General features: G+C 44.6%; 2 long non-coding RNA genes across 12 annotated transcripts in view; both read right to left on the bottom strand.

Moving 5' to 3' along the window:
- Nucleotides 1-15304, bottom strand: part of LOC307188209 — a 1799555-nt gene that overhangs the window by 549806 nt on the left and 1234445 nt on the right. The window lies entirely within an intron of this gene.
- Nucleotides 115-3463, bottom strand: LOC307188213. Its single transcript, XR_013828845.1, has 3 exons — nucleotides 3275-3463; nucleotides 1700-1781; nucleotides 115-203 (listed from the first exon to the last, which is right to left on the bottom strand). It is a non-coding gene; the product is annotated as an uncharacterized lncRNA (long non-coding RNA).

The raw sequence follows: 15304 nt of genomic DNA, 5'->3' as shown, positions 1-15304 counted from the left end.
TCAAAAAGACACAGCCACCCCAAAGTTTGGGACGCCTCCATTTACAAGAACCTCGTTTACCGTACAAGTTCAATATCACAGAAAGTGAAAAATGGATAAAGAACTTGTGGTACTTACGTACAATGCAGTATCACTCAGCAATGAAATCTGTGTCATCAGGCCCGTAGCAGCATAATGAGTGGATTCAGGTACCATGATTCTAACTGAAATAAGTCACACAGAAAAAGAAACATCATAAGATATAAGTAATACACGGAATGTAAACTTGGCTACACAGGAACTGCATTCCAAAACAGAACAGGGTCTCAAATTTAGAAAACCAATTTATGCTTGCTTAAGGGGAAAGGTGAGTTGGGGTGCTGCATAAAACCAGAGATTGAAATGAGCACAGATAAAGTTCCTTAAGCCAAATATGGAATAGACAAGAGCTACTCCTTGCTCAACGAAATGGACTCAACACCCCATATTAAACGCCTAAGAATGTACCTGACTAGTAAGTATCTTAAAACCTATGGATTGCTATGTATCCAAAAGAGAATCAAGCGTGTGTACAGGGGCATAAATGCAGCAGTGATAGGATTGGAGAGGTTCGGTGAGCAAATGAAGACCCTTTGAAGTCATATTGCATGGTACCCATTCCACGGGTCTAAACTACCCAGGTATAAGGTATTCTTCCTTCAGCTAAAACATGCATGTGGAACCCAGAGTATGATCAACCATGTGAACGGGAGACGTGTTCAAATATGTCTCAGTTTTCCTCCCCTGGTACACGGGTGCAACATTCCAGACACTTTACTAACACTCTCCCGACATGGAGAGTCATTCCCTTTAACCTCCTGTTTGGCCCAGTTTGCAATTTCTGCGGAAGATGAACAGGAATAGTGAGAACCAATGAGAGGCTAGCTGGAGGTGTCTGGACGGGCAAATTTAACTCTCATTTCCCACCAGGAAGAGGAAATAACCAAAGGCTCAGCGTGCCATACCGGAACCAGATTAGGGCCTGAAGCCATCCTGCGGTGTTGCGGCCAGGTCACAAGAAAGCGAGTTGAAGAAAGGAGCTCAGGGGCACTGTAATTCACAAACCTGCAGAGTTATAAATGACAGCTATCGTCCAAAAATAGACTGAAGTAAGACTGCCAAGAGGACTTGAAAGCGGGGCAGAATTGCAGGGAACCGATTTCAGGAGGTAGACTGGAATTGCATTGAAAGCATAGGAAAAGAGGCAGAACGTCCACAATGATGCACTTGGCCAAAAAGGGCGTATGCGTTTTTTCCTGAATATATTCAGGAAAAAACGCATACGCCCTTTTTGGCCAACCAAGCAAGCTTGCAAAGGAAATCTGCACTACAATGAAGTCTCACTTCCCCCCGGTCAAAAGGGCCATCTGAGAAAAGTGTAAAATCCAGAAAGGCAACAGGCCATTGAGAACTGGGAGCCTTGTTATGCTGATGGGCGGGATGTAAATTGCCAACAGACACTGGGGAGAAGTGTATGGTGTTTCCTGAAACATCTAAAAAACAAAGCAACAGAGCCTAGGGCACTTCCACTTATGGTCCTATAGCTTAGGGAAATTAAAATCAAAAAGACACAGCCACCCCAAAGTTTGGAACGGCTCTGTTTACAAGAACCTCGTTTACAGTACAAGTTCAACATCGCAGAAAGTGAAAAATGGATAAAGAAGTTATGGTATTCACTTACAAAGCAATATCACTCAGCAATGAATTCTATGTCATCAGGCCCTTAGCAGCACAATGAGTGGATTCAGGTATGATGATTCTGACTGAAATAAGTCACACAGAAAAAGAAACATCATAAGATATCAGTAATACACGGAATGTAAACTTGGCTACACAGGAATTGAATTACAGAACAGAACAGGGTCTCAGATTTAGAAAACCAACTTATGCTTGCTTAAGGGTAAAGGTGAGTTGGGGTGCTGCATAAAACCAGAGATTGAAATGAGCACAGATAAAGTTCCTTAAGCCAAATATGGAATAGACAAGAGCTACTCCTTGCTCAACGAAATGGACTCAACACCGCATATTAAACGCCTAAGAATGTACCTGACTAGTAAGTATCTTAAAACCTATGGATTGCTATGTCTCTGAAAGAGAATCAAGCATGTGTACAGGGGCATAAACGCAGCAGTGATAGGATTGGAGAGGTTCGGTGAGCAAATAAAGACCCTTTGAAGTCATATTGCATGGTACCCATTCCACGGGTTTCAACTACCCAGGTTTTAGGTATTCTTCCTTCAGCTAAAACATGCATGTGGAACCTAGAGTATGATCAACCATGTGATCGGGAGACGTGTTCAAATATGTCTCAGTTTTCGTACCCTGGTACTCGGGTGCAACATTCCAGACGCTTTACTAACACTCTCCCGACTTGGAGAGTCAGTCCCTTTAACCTCCTGTTTGGCCCAGTTTGCAATTTCTGCGGAAGATGAACAGGAATAGCGAGAACCAATGAGAGACTAGCTGGAGGTGTCTCGACGGGCAAATTTAACTCTCATTTCCCACCAGGAAGAGGAATTAACCAAAGGCTCAGCATGCCGTGCCAGAACCAGATTAGGGCCTGAAGCCATCCTGCGGTGTTGCGGCCAGCTCTAAAGAAAGCGAGTTGAAGAAAGGAGCTCAGGGGCACTGTAATTCACAAACCTGCAGAGTTATAAATGACAGCTATCGTCCAAAAATAGACTGAAGTAAGGCTGCCAAGAGGACTTGAGAGTGGGGCAGAATTGCAGGAAACCGATTTCAGGAGGTAGACTGGAATTGTATTTCAAGCATAGGAAAAGAGGCAGAACGTCCACAATGATGCACTTGGCCAAAAAGGGCGTATGTGTTTTTTCCTGAATATATTCAGGAAAAAACGCATACGCCCTTTTTGGCCAACCAAGCAGGCTGAAAAGGTAATCTGCACTACAATGAAGTCTCAATTCCCCCTGCTCAAAGGGGCCAACTGAAAAAAGTGTAAAATCCAGAAAGGCAGGACAGGCCATGAAGAACTGGTAGCCTTCTTATGCTGATGGGCGGGATGTAAATTGCCAACAGCCACTCGGGAGAAGTGTATGGTGTTTCCTGAAACATCTAAAAAACAAAGCAACAGAGCCTAGGGCACTTCCACTTATGGTCCTATAGCTTAGGGAAATTAAAATCAAAAAGACACAGCCACCCCAAAGTTTGGGACGTGTCTGCTTACAAAAACCTCGTTTACCGTACAAGTTCAATATCGCAGAAAGTGAAAAATGGATAAAGAAGTTGTGGTACTTACGTACAATGCAGTATCAATCAGCAATGAAATCTATGTCATCAGGCCCGTAGCGGCATAATGAGGGGTTTCAGGTACGATGATTCTAACTGAAATAAGTCACACAGAAAAGAAACATCATAAGATATCACTAATACACGGAATGTAAACTGGCTACACAGGAACTGAATTCCAAAACAAAACAGGGTCTCAAATTTAGAAAACCAACTTATGCTTGCTTAAGGGGAAAGGTGAGTTGGGGTGCTGCATAAAACCAGAGATTGAAATGAGCACAGATAAAGTTCCTTAAGCCAAATATGGAATAGACAAGAGCTACTCCTTGCTCAACGAAATGGACTCAACACCGCATATTAAACGCCTAAGAATGTACCTGACTAGTAAGTATCTTAAAACCTATGGATTGCTATGTCTCCGAAAGAGAATCAAGCATGTGTACAGGGGCATAAACGCAGCAGTGATAGGATTGGAGAGGTTCGGTGAGCAAATGAAGACCCTTTGAAGTCATATTGCATGGTACCCATTCCACGGGTTTCAACTACCCAGGTTTAAGGTATTCTTCCTTCAGCTAAAACATGCATGTGGAACCCAGAGTATGATCAACCGTGTGAACGGGAGACGTGTTCAAATATGTCTCAGTTTTCGTACGCTGGTACTCGGGTGCAACATTCCAGATGCTTTACTAACACTCTCCCGACTTGGACAGTCAGTCCCTTTAACCTCCTGTTTGGCCCAGTTTGCAATTTCTGCAGAAGATGAACAGGAATAGCGAGAACCAATGAGAGACTAGCTGGAGGTGTCTGGACGGGCAAATTTAACTCTCATTTCCCACCAGGAAGAGGAATTAACCAAAGGCTCAGCGTGCCATGCCGGAACCAGATTAGGGCCTGAAGCCATCCTGCGGTGTTGCGGCCAGGTCACAAGAAAGCGAGTTGAAGAAAGGAGCTCAGGGGCCCTGTAATTCTCAAACATGCAGAGTTATAAATGACAGCTATCGTCCAAAAATATACTGAAGTAAGGCTGCCAAGAGAACTAGAAAGCGGGGCAGAATTGCAGGAAACCGATTTCAGGAGGTAGACTGGAAATGCATTGAAAGCATAGGAAAAGAGGCAGAACGTCCACAATGATGCACTTGGCCAAGAAGGGCGTATGCGTTTTTTCCTGAATATATTCAGGAAAAAACGCATACGCCCTTTTTGGCCAACCAAGCAAACTTGCAAAGGAAATCTGCACTACAATGAAGTCTCACTTCCCCCCGGTCAAAAGGGCCATCTGAAAAAAGTGTAAAATCCAGAAAGGCAGGACAGGCAATGGAGAACTGGGAGCCTTGTTATGCTGATGGGCGGGATGTAAATTGCCAACAGCCACTCGGGAGAAGTGTATGGTGTTTCCTGAAACATCTAAAAAACAAAGCAACAGAGCCTAGGGCACTTCCACTTATGGTCCTATAGCTTAGGGAAATTAAAATCAAAAAGACACAGCCACCGAAAGTTAGGGACGCCTCTGTTTACAAGAACCTCGTTTACTGTAAAAGTTCAATATCGCAGAAAGTGAAAAATGGATAAAGAAGTTGTGGTACTTACGTACAATGCAGTATCACTCAGCAATGAAATCTTTGTCATCAGGCCCGTAGCAGCATAATGAGTGGATTCAGGTACGATGTTTCTAATTGTAATAAGTCACACAGAAAAAGAAACATCATAAGATATCAGTAATACACGGAATGTAAACTTGGCTACACAGGAACTGAATTACAGAACAGAACAGGGTCTCAAATTTAGAAAACCAACTTATGCTTGCTTCAGGGGAAAGGTGAGATGGGGTGCTCCATAAAACCAGAGATTGAAATGAGCACAGATAAAGTTCCTTAAGCCAAATATGGAATAGACAAGAGCTACTCCTTGCTCAACGAAATGGACTCAACACCCCATATTAAATGCCTCAGAATATACCTGACTAGCAAGTACCTTAAAACCTATGGATTGCTATGTCTCCGAAAGAGAATCAAGCGTGTGTACTGGGGCATAAATGCAGCAGTGATAGGATTGGAGAGGTTCGGTGAGCAAATGAAGACCCTTTGAAGTCATACTGCATGGTACCCATTCCACGGGTCTCAACTCTCCAGGTTTAATGTATTCTTCCTTCAGCTAAAACATGCATGTGGAACCCAGAGTATGATCAACCGTGTGATCGGGAGACGTGTTCAAATATGTCTCAGTTTTCCTCCCCTGGTACTCGGGTGCAACATTCCAGACGCTTTACTAACACTCTACCGACTTGGACAGTCAGTGCCTTTAACCTCCTGTTTGGCCCAGTTTGCAATTTCTGCGGAGGATGAACAGGAATAGCGAGAACCAATGAGAGACTAGCTGGAGGTGTCTGGACCGGCAAATTTAACTCTCATTTCCCACCAGGAAGAAGAAATAACCAAAGGCTCAGCGTGCCGTACCGGAACCAGATTAGGGCCGGAAGCCATCCTGCGGTGTTGCGGCCACCTCAAAAGAAAGCGAGTTGAAGAAAGGAGCTCAGGGGCACTGTAATTCACAAACCTGCAGAGTTATAAATGACAGCTATCGTCCAAAAATAGACTGAAGTAAGGCTGCCAAGAGGACTTGAAAGCGGGGCAGAATTGCAGGATACCGATTTCAGGAGGTAGACTGGAATTGCATTGAAAGCGTAGGAAAAGAGGCAGAACGTCCACAATGATGCACTTTGCCAAAAGGGCATATGCGTTTTTTCCTGAATATATTCAGGAAAAAACGCATACGCCCTTTTTGGCCAACCAAGCAAGCTTGCAAAGGAAATCTGCACTACAATGAAGTCTCACTTCCCCCCGGTCAAAAGGGCCATCAGAATAAAGTGTAAAATCCAGAAAGGCAGGACAGGCCATGGAGAACTGGGAGCCTTGTTATGCTGATGGGCGGGATGTAAATTGCCAACAGACACTCGGGAGAAGTGTATGGTGTTTCCTGAAACATCTAAAAAACAAAGCAACAGAGCCTAGGGCACTTCCACTTATGGTCCTATAGCTTAGGGAAATTAATATCAAAAACACACAGCAACCCCAAAATTTGGGACGGCTCTTTTTACAGGAATCTCTTCTACGGCACAAGTTAAATATCCCAGAGAGCAAATAATGGATAAAGAAGTTGCGGTATTTATGTACAACAGAATACCACTCTGCAATGAAATCTATGTCACCAGGCCCGTTCCAGCATAATGAGTGGATTGAGGCACGATGATTCTAAGTGAAATAAGTCACACAGAAAAAGAAACATCATAAGGTATCACTAATACACGGAATGTGAACTTGGCTACACATGAACTGAATTACAAAACAGAACAGGGTCTCAAATTTAGAAAACCAACTTATGCCTGCTTAAGGGGGAAGGTGAGTTGGGGTGCTGCATAAAAGCAGAGTTTGAAATTAGCACAGATACCGTTCCATAAGCCAAATATGTAATAGACAATAGCTACCCCTTGCTCAACGAAATGGATTCAACAATGAGGTATCACCTCACACCTGGTAGAATAGGCATCATTGAAAATCTACAAACAAAAAATGCTGGAAAGGGTGTGGAGAAAAGGAACCCTCTCCCACTATTGTTGGGAATATAAATTGATACAGTCATTATGGAGAACAATATGGAATTTCTTAAGAAACTAACAATAGAATTACCATATGATACAGCAATCCCAGTACTGGACATATACCCAGACAAAACCATAAATCAAAAAGAGTCATTCACCGCAATATTCATTGCATCACTATTTACAATATCGAGGTAATGGAAGCAACCTAAATGCCCACAGACAGACGAATGCATAAAGCTGCGGTACATATATAAAACGGAATATTACTAAGCCATGAAAAGGAATGAAATTGGGTCATTTGTAGAGACGTCGATGGATCTAGAGACTGTCATACAGAGTGAAGTAAGTCAGAAAGAGAAAAACAAATCTTGTATATTCATGCATATATGTGGAACCTAGAAAAACTGTACAGATTAACCATTTTGCAAGGCATAAATAGAGCAACAGATGTAGACAACAAACGTATGGACAACAAGGGGGGAAAGCTGTTGGGGGGTGGTGGTGGGAGGAGTTGAGAGACTGGGATTGACATGTATACATTTATATGTATAAAATAGATAACCAATAAGAACCTGCTGTATAAAAATATAAAATAAAATTCAAAATTAAAAAGAAATAAAATTTAAAAAATAAAACAGAAAAAACAATTATTCCCTGCACATACATGTATTTATATGAATAAATTATTTCCATGCTTATATCTGTAAATACAAAAAAGAGGAATAAAATCTACCTTGAACCAAAAATGAAAAAGAGAAAAAAAACACAGAACCCACCAGTTACACAGAGGAAAACCGTATCAGGGCACTTGCTCCAGTTGTAAACAATTCTGAAGTTGGTCAGTGGTGGGGAATCGTCTCCCATTCAGCCAGCAGCCCCCACGCAACAAGCGTCCTCATTGCAAAGCTGGGGCACCGTGCCGAGGCATCTGTGAGTAAACGTGAGCTGAGCCCCAGGCCAGTTGCTGCTGAACTATTCCCACCCGTCCCAGGTAAAACACCTGAATATATACAAGGACTTGAAAGCCTAGAGGAAGGGCCATAGAGCCACACGAGTGACAGCATGCCGGCCGACTTGGTGCCTGCAGGCCAGCCAGGATGGTCCTGGCCCTGGGTGCTCTTCTGGAAGATTTCCATTTCCCTGCCTGAGATACCCGTCCTGTCCCTGCCCCCACTGCTTTTTTCCTTCCTCACCTCTGCCCAGGGAGAAATTCCAGCAGCAGGTATGGGTGACACATCCTCTTCTTTAGCAGGTGGCAGCCTGGCAACTGCTGCAGAAAGTCCAGCAGAGCCCCACTCACACTGGGCCACCCACAAAGCCGTGGCCTCTCACTCCCTCCCACCAGCCCAGCCCCGAGACTGCTGACAGGGCAGAGAAAATGGCGTCAGGCACGGCTGCAGGGGCTCTTGCTGCCTGGAGTGGTATTTATATTGATCTCAACCCAGGCACACCTGGGGAGGGCTGGCCGGCACGGTAAGGCTGCCCAGGTCAGCCAATCATCACCCCTCAGGGGCTCACAGTTGCAGAAAATGGAACTTGCTGAACCGGCCAGGTCCAAGGAACAGGTGTGGGCTCCTGAGAGTCAGGATAGACAAGGGGCTGCAGCTTTGGCTTGTTTTCTAATCATTTTATCTGGCCCATGAGTGGGAGACAACTTCAAGAAAACCCTCTCCTAATGAGAGGAACCCAGGAGTCAGGGAGAGGAGGGGTGGGTGGTGGTTGGAGACAGAGGCCTGGTGCCCCGGGTGCAGTGGAAGTCTCTGGAAGACCAGGTGGAGGGAGGCCTCACGGAGTGATGCCCAGGGTCACAGACCTGTCGCAGCTGCTGTTTGTTAGTTCAAGTCCTGCTCTGAGGTGCTCTGTGTCAGCTCTGAGCGACAGGTGAGCTGGGGGTGCTCTGCAATGAGGGCTATGTGCACGGTTCCTGTGTGCCCAGCCCTGCCACGGTACCTGCAAGGGTAGCTCTGTATCCTGGGAGGGGCCTGACCACGAGAGCCCCGTGGGCTGGGGTGGGGGTGGGGTACCTGCCCAGGTGAGCTCCATATTCTGGGATTGGTCTGACCACGAGAGCCCCATGGGCTGCTGGGGACCTGGTAAAGGATGTCAGGACAGTCAGTGAAGCCACCGAGGATATACCTCCAGTTGCTCCTAATTCCTACACCCTGCTGGTCATTCTACCAACCACCAGGACATGGTATTCTGTATTAGTCTTCAATGATGCCTTCTTTTGTATTCCATTAGTCCCAGAGTCACAAGAAATTTTGGCTTGTGAGTGGCAGGACTCAACATACAACTAAAACAATACTTCCGGGCCGTCTGGCCCCAAGGGTGCAAAAATTCCCACACCATCTTTGGGGAAAGCTTAGCTAAAGACCTAAAAGTTCTACCTCTGGAAAAGGAAACCCTCCTTCAATATGCAGACGACATTCTGATCACCAGCCCTACTAAGGAGGCCTCTGAACTACCAAGCCAATAAAGGATAGAAGTTGTCCAAGAAAAAGCTCAAATATCACAGACTGCGGTGACCTGCCTGGGCTTCATTCTCACAGAAGGTCAGAGAAGCCCATCCCAGGAAAGGGAAGAAACCATTTTCAGCCTTACCCCTTTCTAAAACTAGAAGACAGCTTAGGGGTTCCTGGGGAGGCCAGGGTTTGCTGCTTCTGGATCCCTAACTACAGTCTACTAGCTGGGCCTCTATATGAAACACTGAAAGGAAAAGATGATGATCCTTTTGAATAGAATCCAGAAGTGGCCTTTCAAGAATGGAAAGAGCAGTCAATTCAGACCCTTGCCCTGGAACTCCCTAATTTAGCTAAACCCTTTGACCTTTACATTCCCGGTGAAAGGTGAATCGCCATTGGAGAATTAGTGCAAAAACTGGGACCACTTGAAATGGAACAATGCAAGAATGCCATCCAGGTAGGATAAACTACGGTCACTAAGGGGCTTGGCCCACTGCCACATCTGGCCAAGATACTGGCGGTATCTAAAAACCTGGAAATCAGCAGCCCAAAAGGCCACCTCCCTCCTAAGGGAAAAGGACCCCACGTGGTGATCCTAACCACCAACCATGCCCTGAAGTTGCAGGGTTCGCTCCGTGGGCACACCGACCTCGAGTGAGGAGGCCCTCCAACTCCAACATCCAGAGAGATAACCGGGGGCAACAGGGCACCATGACGACTCGTGTGAACATCACTTGACCTGGAGTTTCTCTCATAAAACAACAAGAGTGTGTCCCAAAAGAGTAGACTACTGCTTGCAGGACTTACTGCACCCAGAGGGGAGCTAATAATCTTGGCGGGGGAACAGTATACCACACTGTCACCATAGAAAAGCCTACAGACACCGTGATGATGGTGGCCAATAAGACCGGCTGGACTCCTGTTTACTTCAAAAGGCTGTTGACTCAGTAGCCATCATGGTCCTTGATCACCACTGACCCTGGACTGTCTGGGAGTTGAGCGGGCAGGGCTCTGACACCTGGTGCTGTTTGTACGTTAATTCAGGGGCCTAACTGAAGAAAGCGCAGACTACTGGTCAGAGCATCTAGGCTGGCAGAGACGGTCAGCCTAAGGTGGCCGAACAAATGTGGGGCGGGGTGAAACCGGCCCCCACAGCGTCTCTGCACATCTCTTTCCTGGACCCTTAAAGGTCATTAGAATCTATAACACTTCCAATGCTGGTGCTCAGGTGGACGAGCAGGGAGGCAGGGGTCCTGGGGACAATCAACGTCACTGGGAGGCTGCTGGGGAGAAGCTCTGACCCTCGCCCCAGGGTATGAGGGCTCCCAACTCAGCACTCAGCAGTTACAGAAGAAGGGTCTGCACCCTCAGCACTCCAAGAATGAGGAACGGGACAAAAGGCAGAGGAGGGGTTTGTCCCCAGCAAAGCCCATTAAAAATCCCTGGGAGATAAAAATAGAATCTGGGCAATAAAGTCAAGTCTAACCTTTTTTATCCTTTGTGCTTTGTCTAATTTCATGTGCTCCTAGGGTCCCGCATGCAGAGGTTCCACACCCGGCACTTCAGACCAGATTTCCTAGTGCAGAATGGCTGGGTCGACACCTCAGCTCCTGGGGCCCAGTGCAGACTCCACGATATAGAGCCTGAGCTACAGCCAACCCGGCCCTCGAGAGCTCCGCCGCCTCCCTCCCTCCCACTGACTCTGACAGGATCTCTACACAGCAGCCCAGCCCACAGCCCACGGGGTAGTGCATGCTCTCACCTCTCCATTCTCTGATCAAAATATAAAGTTTCCTTTGCTTGTGAACCAAACTCAGTCTCGATCTGTTGGCCCCAATGACACTGGGCAGGGGGACACTTGTTGGGGTCCACTCTGGAGGATCAGTAACAGAAATTGAGACTATTGTAACCTCAATGAACAGATGTGTGAGCCAAACTGTAGTTAACATAGAACAGTGTATAAGGCTCGGGTAAAATAAGATGTTTTTAACACTTCCATTTGATATTTCCATCACTTTTTATAAGCAAGTTCAGTGAAAAGGTTTGTCTTATTTGTCAGGTCAATATTAGAGAAACGAAGTGATTTCTTTCCAAGGATGTACATCTAATAATCTTGGTTAAACCTTCAATCTTGTTTTAAATGCTTTTCCATTGAAAATGATACCTCTCTTTCAGCTCCCCCATTTCTGAGAAGTATAAAATCTTATAATTTATTATTACCAAAGGGGAAAGGTGGGAGGAGGGATAAATTAACAGTTTGGAATGAACACATACACACTGCTATGTATAAAATAGATCATCAACAAGGAACTACTGTATAGCACAGGGAACTACACTCAACATTTTGCAATAACCTATAAGGGGAAATAATCTGAAAAAGAATAGATATTTTTATTGACATCATCTATCAATGACAGTTAAAGTGTAGCCTAAGGGAAGCTGGTGGTGAGTGCTTCTGACCCTGAAGACTTCAATCATCTAAAGTTTGGACTCTGCCTACTTCCCAAGGCCCTTAACGAACATATGTGTAGCTGTAGCTTAAAAAATTCCCCAGTTTGGGTTTCGGGGAGACACTGATTTTGAAAAAGCCCTGGTGTTCTCCTTACATGAATGGGACTCTTCCTACTGCTAAAACATGTCTGTCACACCCAGAGGATGGTATACCGTCTGATCGGGAAGAGTTTGGAAAAGGCATCTCATCTCCTCATCTCCTGGTGCTCGGGTTCACCCCTCCAGCGTCTTTACTAACAGTCTCCCCACTTGGAGATGTCAGCACTGTCAACATCCTGTTGCGTACAGTTTGGAATTTGTCCAGAGGATGAAGCGGAAGGATGAGGAACAATGAGAGACAAGTCCTAGGTGTTCAGACAGGCACATGTCACTCTAATTTCCAATCAGGAAGACGAATTGACCAAAGGCTAGGGTTGCCCATGGAAACAGTATAGGGCTTGAGGAAATCCCGCTGCTTTGTGGCCAGTTCCCATAAACACGAGTTGAACAATGGAACTCAGGGGCAGTAAAATTCACAAAACTGCAGAGTTGAAAATATCCATCACTGAAAAATGTCTTGAGGAAAGTCAGAGAAAAGGACTTGTAAGCAAGGGAGAATGGCAGGAAAGGGATTTGAGGAGGTAGAAAGGACTCGCCATTAAGCACAAGAAAAGGAGCTGAACATTGCCAACATTGCAGTTGGCCAAAAAGGGTGTATGCATTCTTTTCTGTATATATTCAAGAAAAGGGCATACACTTTTTTAGCCAACCAAACAGGTGGGCACTGGAAGTCAATACTACAAAAGATATCACTTCGCATCAGTCAGAAGAGCCATCCTCATAAAGCGTAAACAACAGAAATGCAGGACAGGGCAACGAGAAGAGGGAGCCCTGTGAGACTTATAGTGGAAATGTATATTGCCAACGGCCATTCTGGAGAAGTGTATTGTGTTTACTAAAGCATCTAAAAAATGAGCTACAGAGCATAGGGCACTTGCACTCATGGGCGTATATCTTGGGAAAAACAAAAATCGAGAGGACACAGGCACCCCAATGTTTACCCCCTCTCTGTTTAAAAGATCCTCGACTAGGATATAACTTAAATGTCTCTGGAGGGAAAAAATGGATAGAGATGTGGTACTTAGGTAGAGTGGAATATTATTCAGCCTGGAAATCAATGAAATATGGCCAGTTGTAACAACTCCGGAGGAGTTACGTATGATCATTCTAAGTGACAGAATTCAAAAAGAAAAAGACACATATCATAAGATATCACTTAAAGGTGGAATCCAAAATGGCTACACATGAAATAAATTACAAAACAAAAACATAGTCAAATATGTAGAAAACACGCATAAGGCTGCTAAACGGGAAAGGTGGGGAGGGGTGAGGCATCATCCAGGAGGTTGAAATTAGCAAAGATACCATTCCAAATACCAAACTGATAATCAACAAGGCCTACACGGTAGCTAAAAGAACTGCACTCAGCACACTCAAGTCACCGGAAAAGAATATATACGACTGGTAAGAATCTGAAAAAGAATTTATTGATGTCTCTCTGTACGTGAATCAAGTGGATGTACAGCAGCAAGAAACAGAGCTTTGAAAATCAGCTGTAACCAATATAGTAATAAATTGAAAAAAATAAACGACAGAGAGACAGAGAAAACCTCTTACAACTTTTCCTCAGGGACGGTGATGCAACATGGATTGAACACATCTAGACCCACAGCAGGATGAGACATAAGGCTGGAAACTGTTTGCGCTAAGAGAAATGTGAGGTTGGGTGAGGAAATGCACACCCTTTAAAGTAATACTACGTGGTACCCATTCAATGGGTCCCAAATCTGCAGGTTCAAGGGATCTTCCTACAGCTAAAACATGCATGGAAAACCCAGAGGACTGTACACCATGTGATCGGGAGATGTGTCTAAAATGCACCTCATTTATCCTCTCCTGGTGCTCCTGTTCACCATTCCAGCCACGCTACTTAGAATCTCCCCACTTGGAGAATCAGCACATTTAAACTTCTGTTTCACACATTTTGCAAATTGTGAGGAGGATGAACGGGAAGAGGGGGAACCAATGAGAGAAGAGTTGTAGGGGTTTGGACGGGCACATATCACTCTAATTTCCCATTAAGAATAAGAATTAAAGAAAGGCTCAGCCTGCCTCGCCGGAGCCAAAATAGGGCCTGAAGCAATCCTGCGGGTTTGAGGCCAGCTCACAAAAGAGCAACTTAAAAAATGGAGCTCAGGGTCACTGCAATTCACAAACCTGCAGAGTTATAAATGAAAACTAACGTCCAAAAATATGTTGAGGTAAGGCAAAGAAGAGGATCTGAATGCAAGACAGAATTGCAAGAAACAGATTTCAAGAGATAGATTGGACTCGTCTTTAACGCACATGAAAAGCCGCAGAATTTCGATAATGATGCAGTTGGCCCAAAAGGGCGTATGCGTTTTTTCCTGATTATATCCAGGAAAAAACGCATACACACTTTATGGGCAACGAAGCAAGCAAGCAATGCAAATGTGCACAACAAAGAAGTCTCACTTCCCCCCGGTCAAAAGGGCCATCCTAAAAAATTGTAAAAACCAGAAATGCAGGACAGGCCATGGAGAACAGGGAGCCTTTATACGCTGATGGGCAGTGTGTGAACTGCCGAGAGCCACTCTGGAGAAGTGTATGGTGGTTCCTAAATCATCTAAAAAACAGAGCTACAGAGCATAGGACACTTCCAATCATGGGAGTATATCTAGGGAAGTCTAAAAATCAACAAGACACAAGCACACCACAGTTTAGGGCTACTCTGTTTACAAGAACCTCAACTTCAGTACACCTTAAATACCCCAAGAAAGAGAACAATGGATAAAGAAGATGTGGTACTTATGTACAATGGAATATCTCTTCACCATGAAATCAATGTAATAAGGCTAGTAGAAGGATAAAGAGTGGATTTAGGTCCGATAATACTACTTGAAATAAGTCAAACAGAAAAAGAAACATATCATAAGATATCACTTATAGAGGGAGGGTAAATATGGCTGCACAAGAAATGAATTACAGAACAGAACAGTGTCTCACATTTAGAAAACACACTTATGTCAGCTTAAGGGGAAAGGAGAGGTGGGGTGATGCATAAAACCAGAGTTTGAAATTAGCACAGATACCGTTCAATAAACCAAATAGGTATTAGACAAGATCTACACCTTGCTCAATGAACAGGCCTCAACACACCCTATACACCGCAGAGAAATATATCTGAGGAATAAGAATCTTAAAACCCATGTATTGATATATCTCCATAAGGGAATCAAGTGTGTGCAGAGCGGCACAAACACAGCAGTGAAAAGGAGCTAAACCCCATTATAGAAATAAATTTTAAAAACAAAACGCTGAAACAATGAAAGAGAGAAAAATTCTTACAAAATTCGCTCAGGGGCTGTGATGCAACCTGGATTGACCACATATAAACCCACAGCTGGAT

The sequence above is a fragment of the Stenella coeruleoalba genome (assembly GCF_951394435.1).
Source record: "Stenella coeruleoalba genome assembly, chromosome: 6".
Taxonomy (NCBI): Eukaryota; Metazoa; Chordata; class Mammalia; order Artiodactyla; family Delphinidae; genus Stenella; species Stenella coeruleoalba.
The sequence above is the reverse complement of the archived record's forward strand: the minus strand, read 5'-3'. Positions and strand labels throughout refer to the sequence as shown.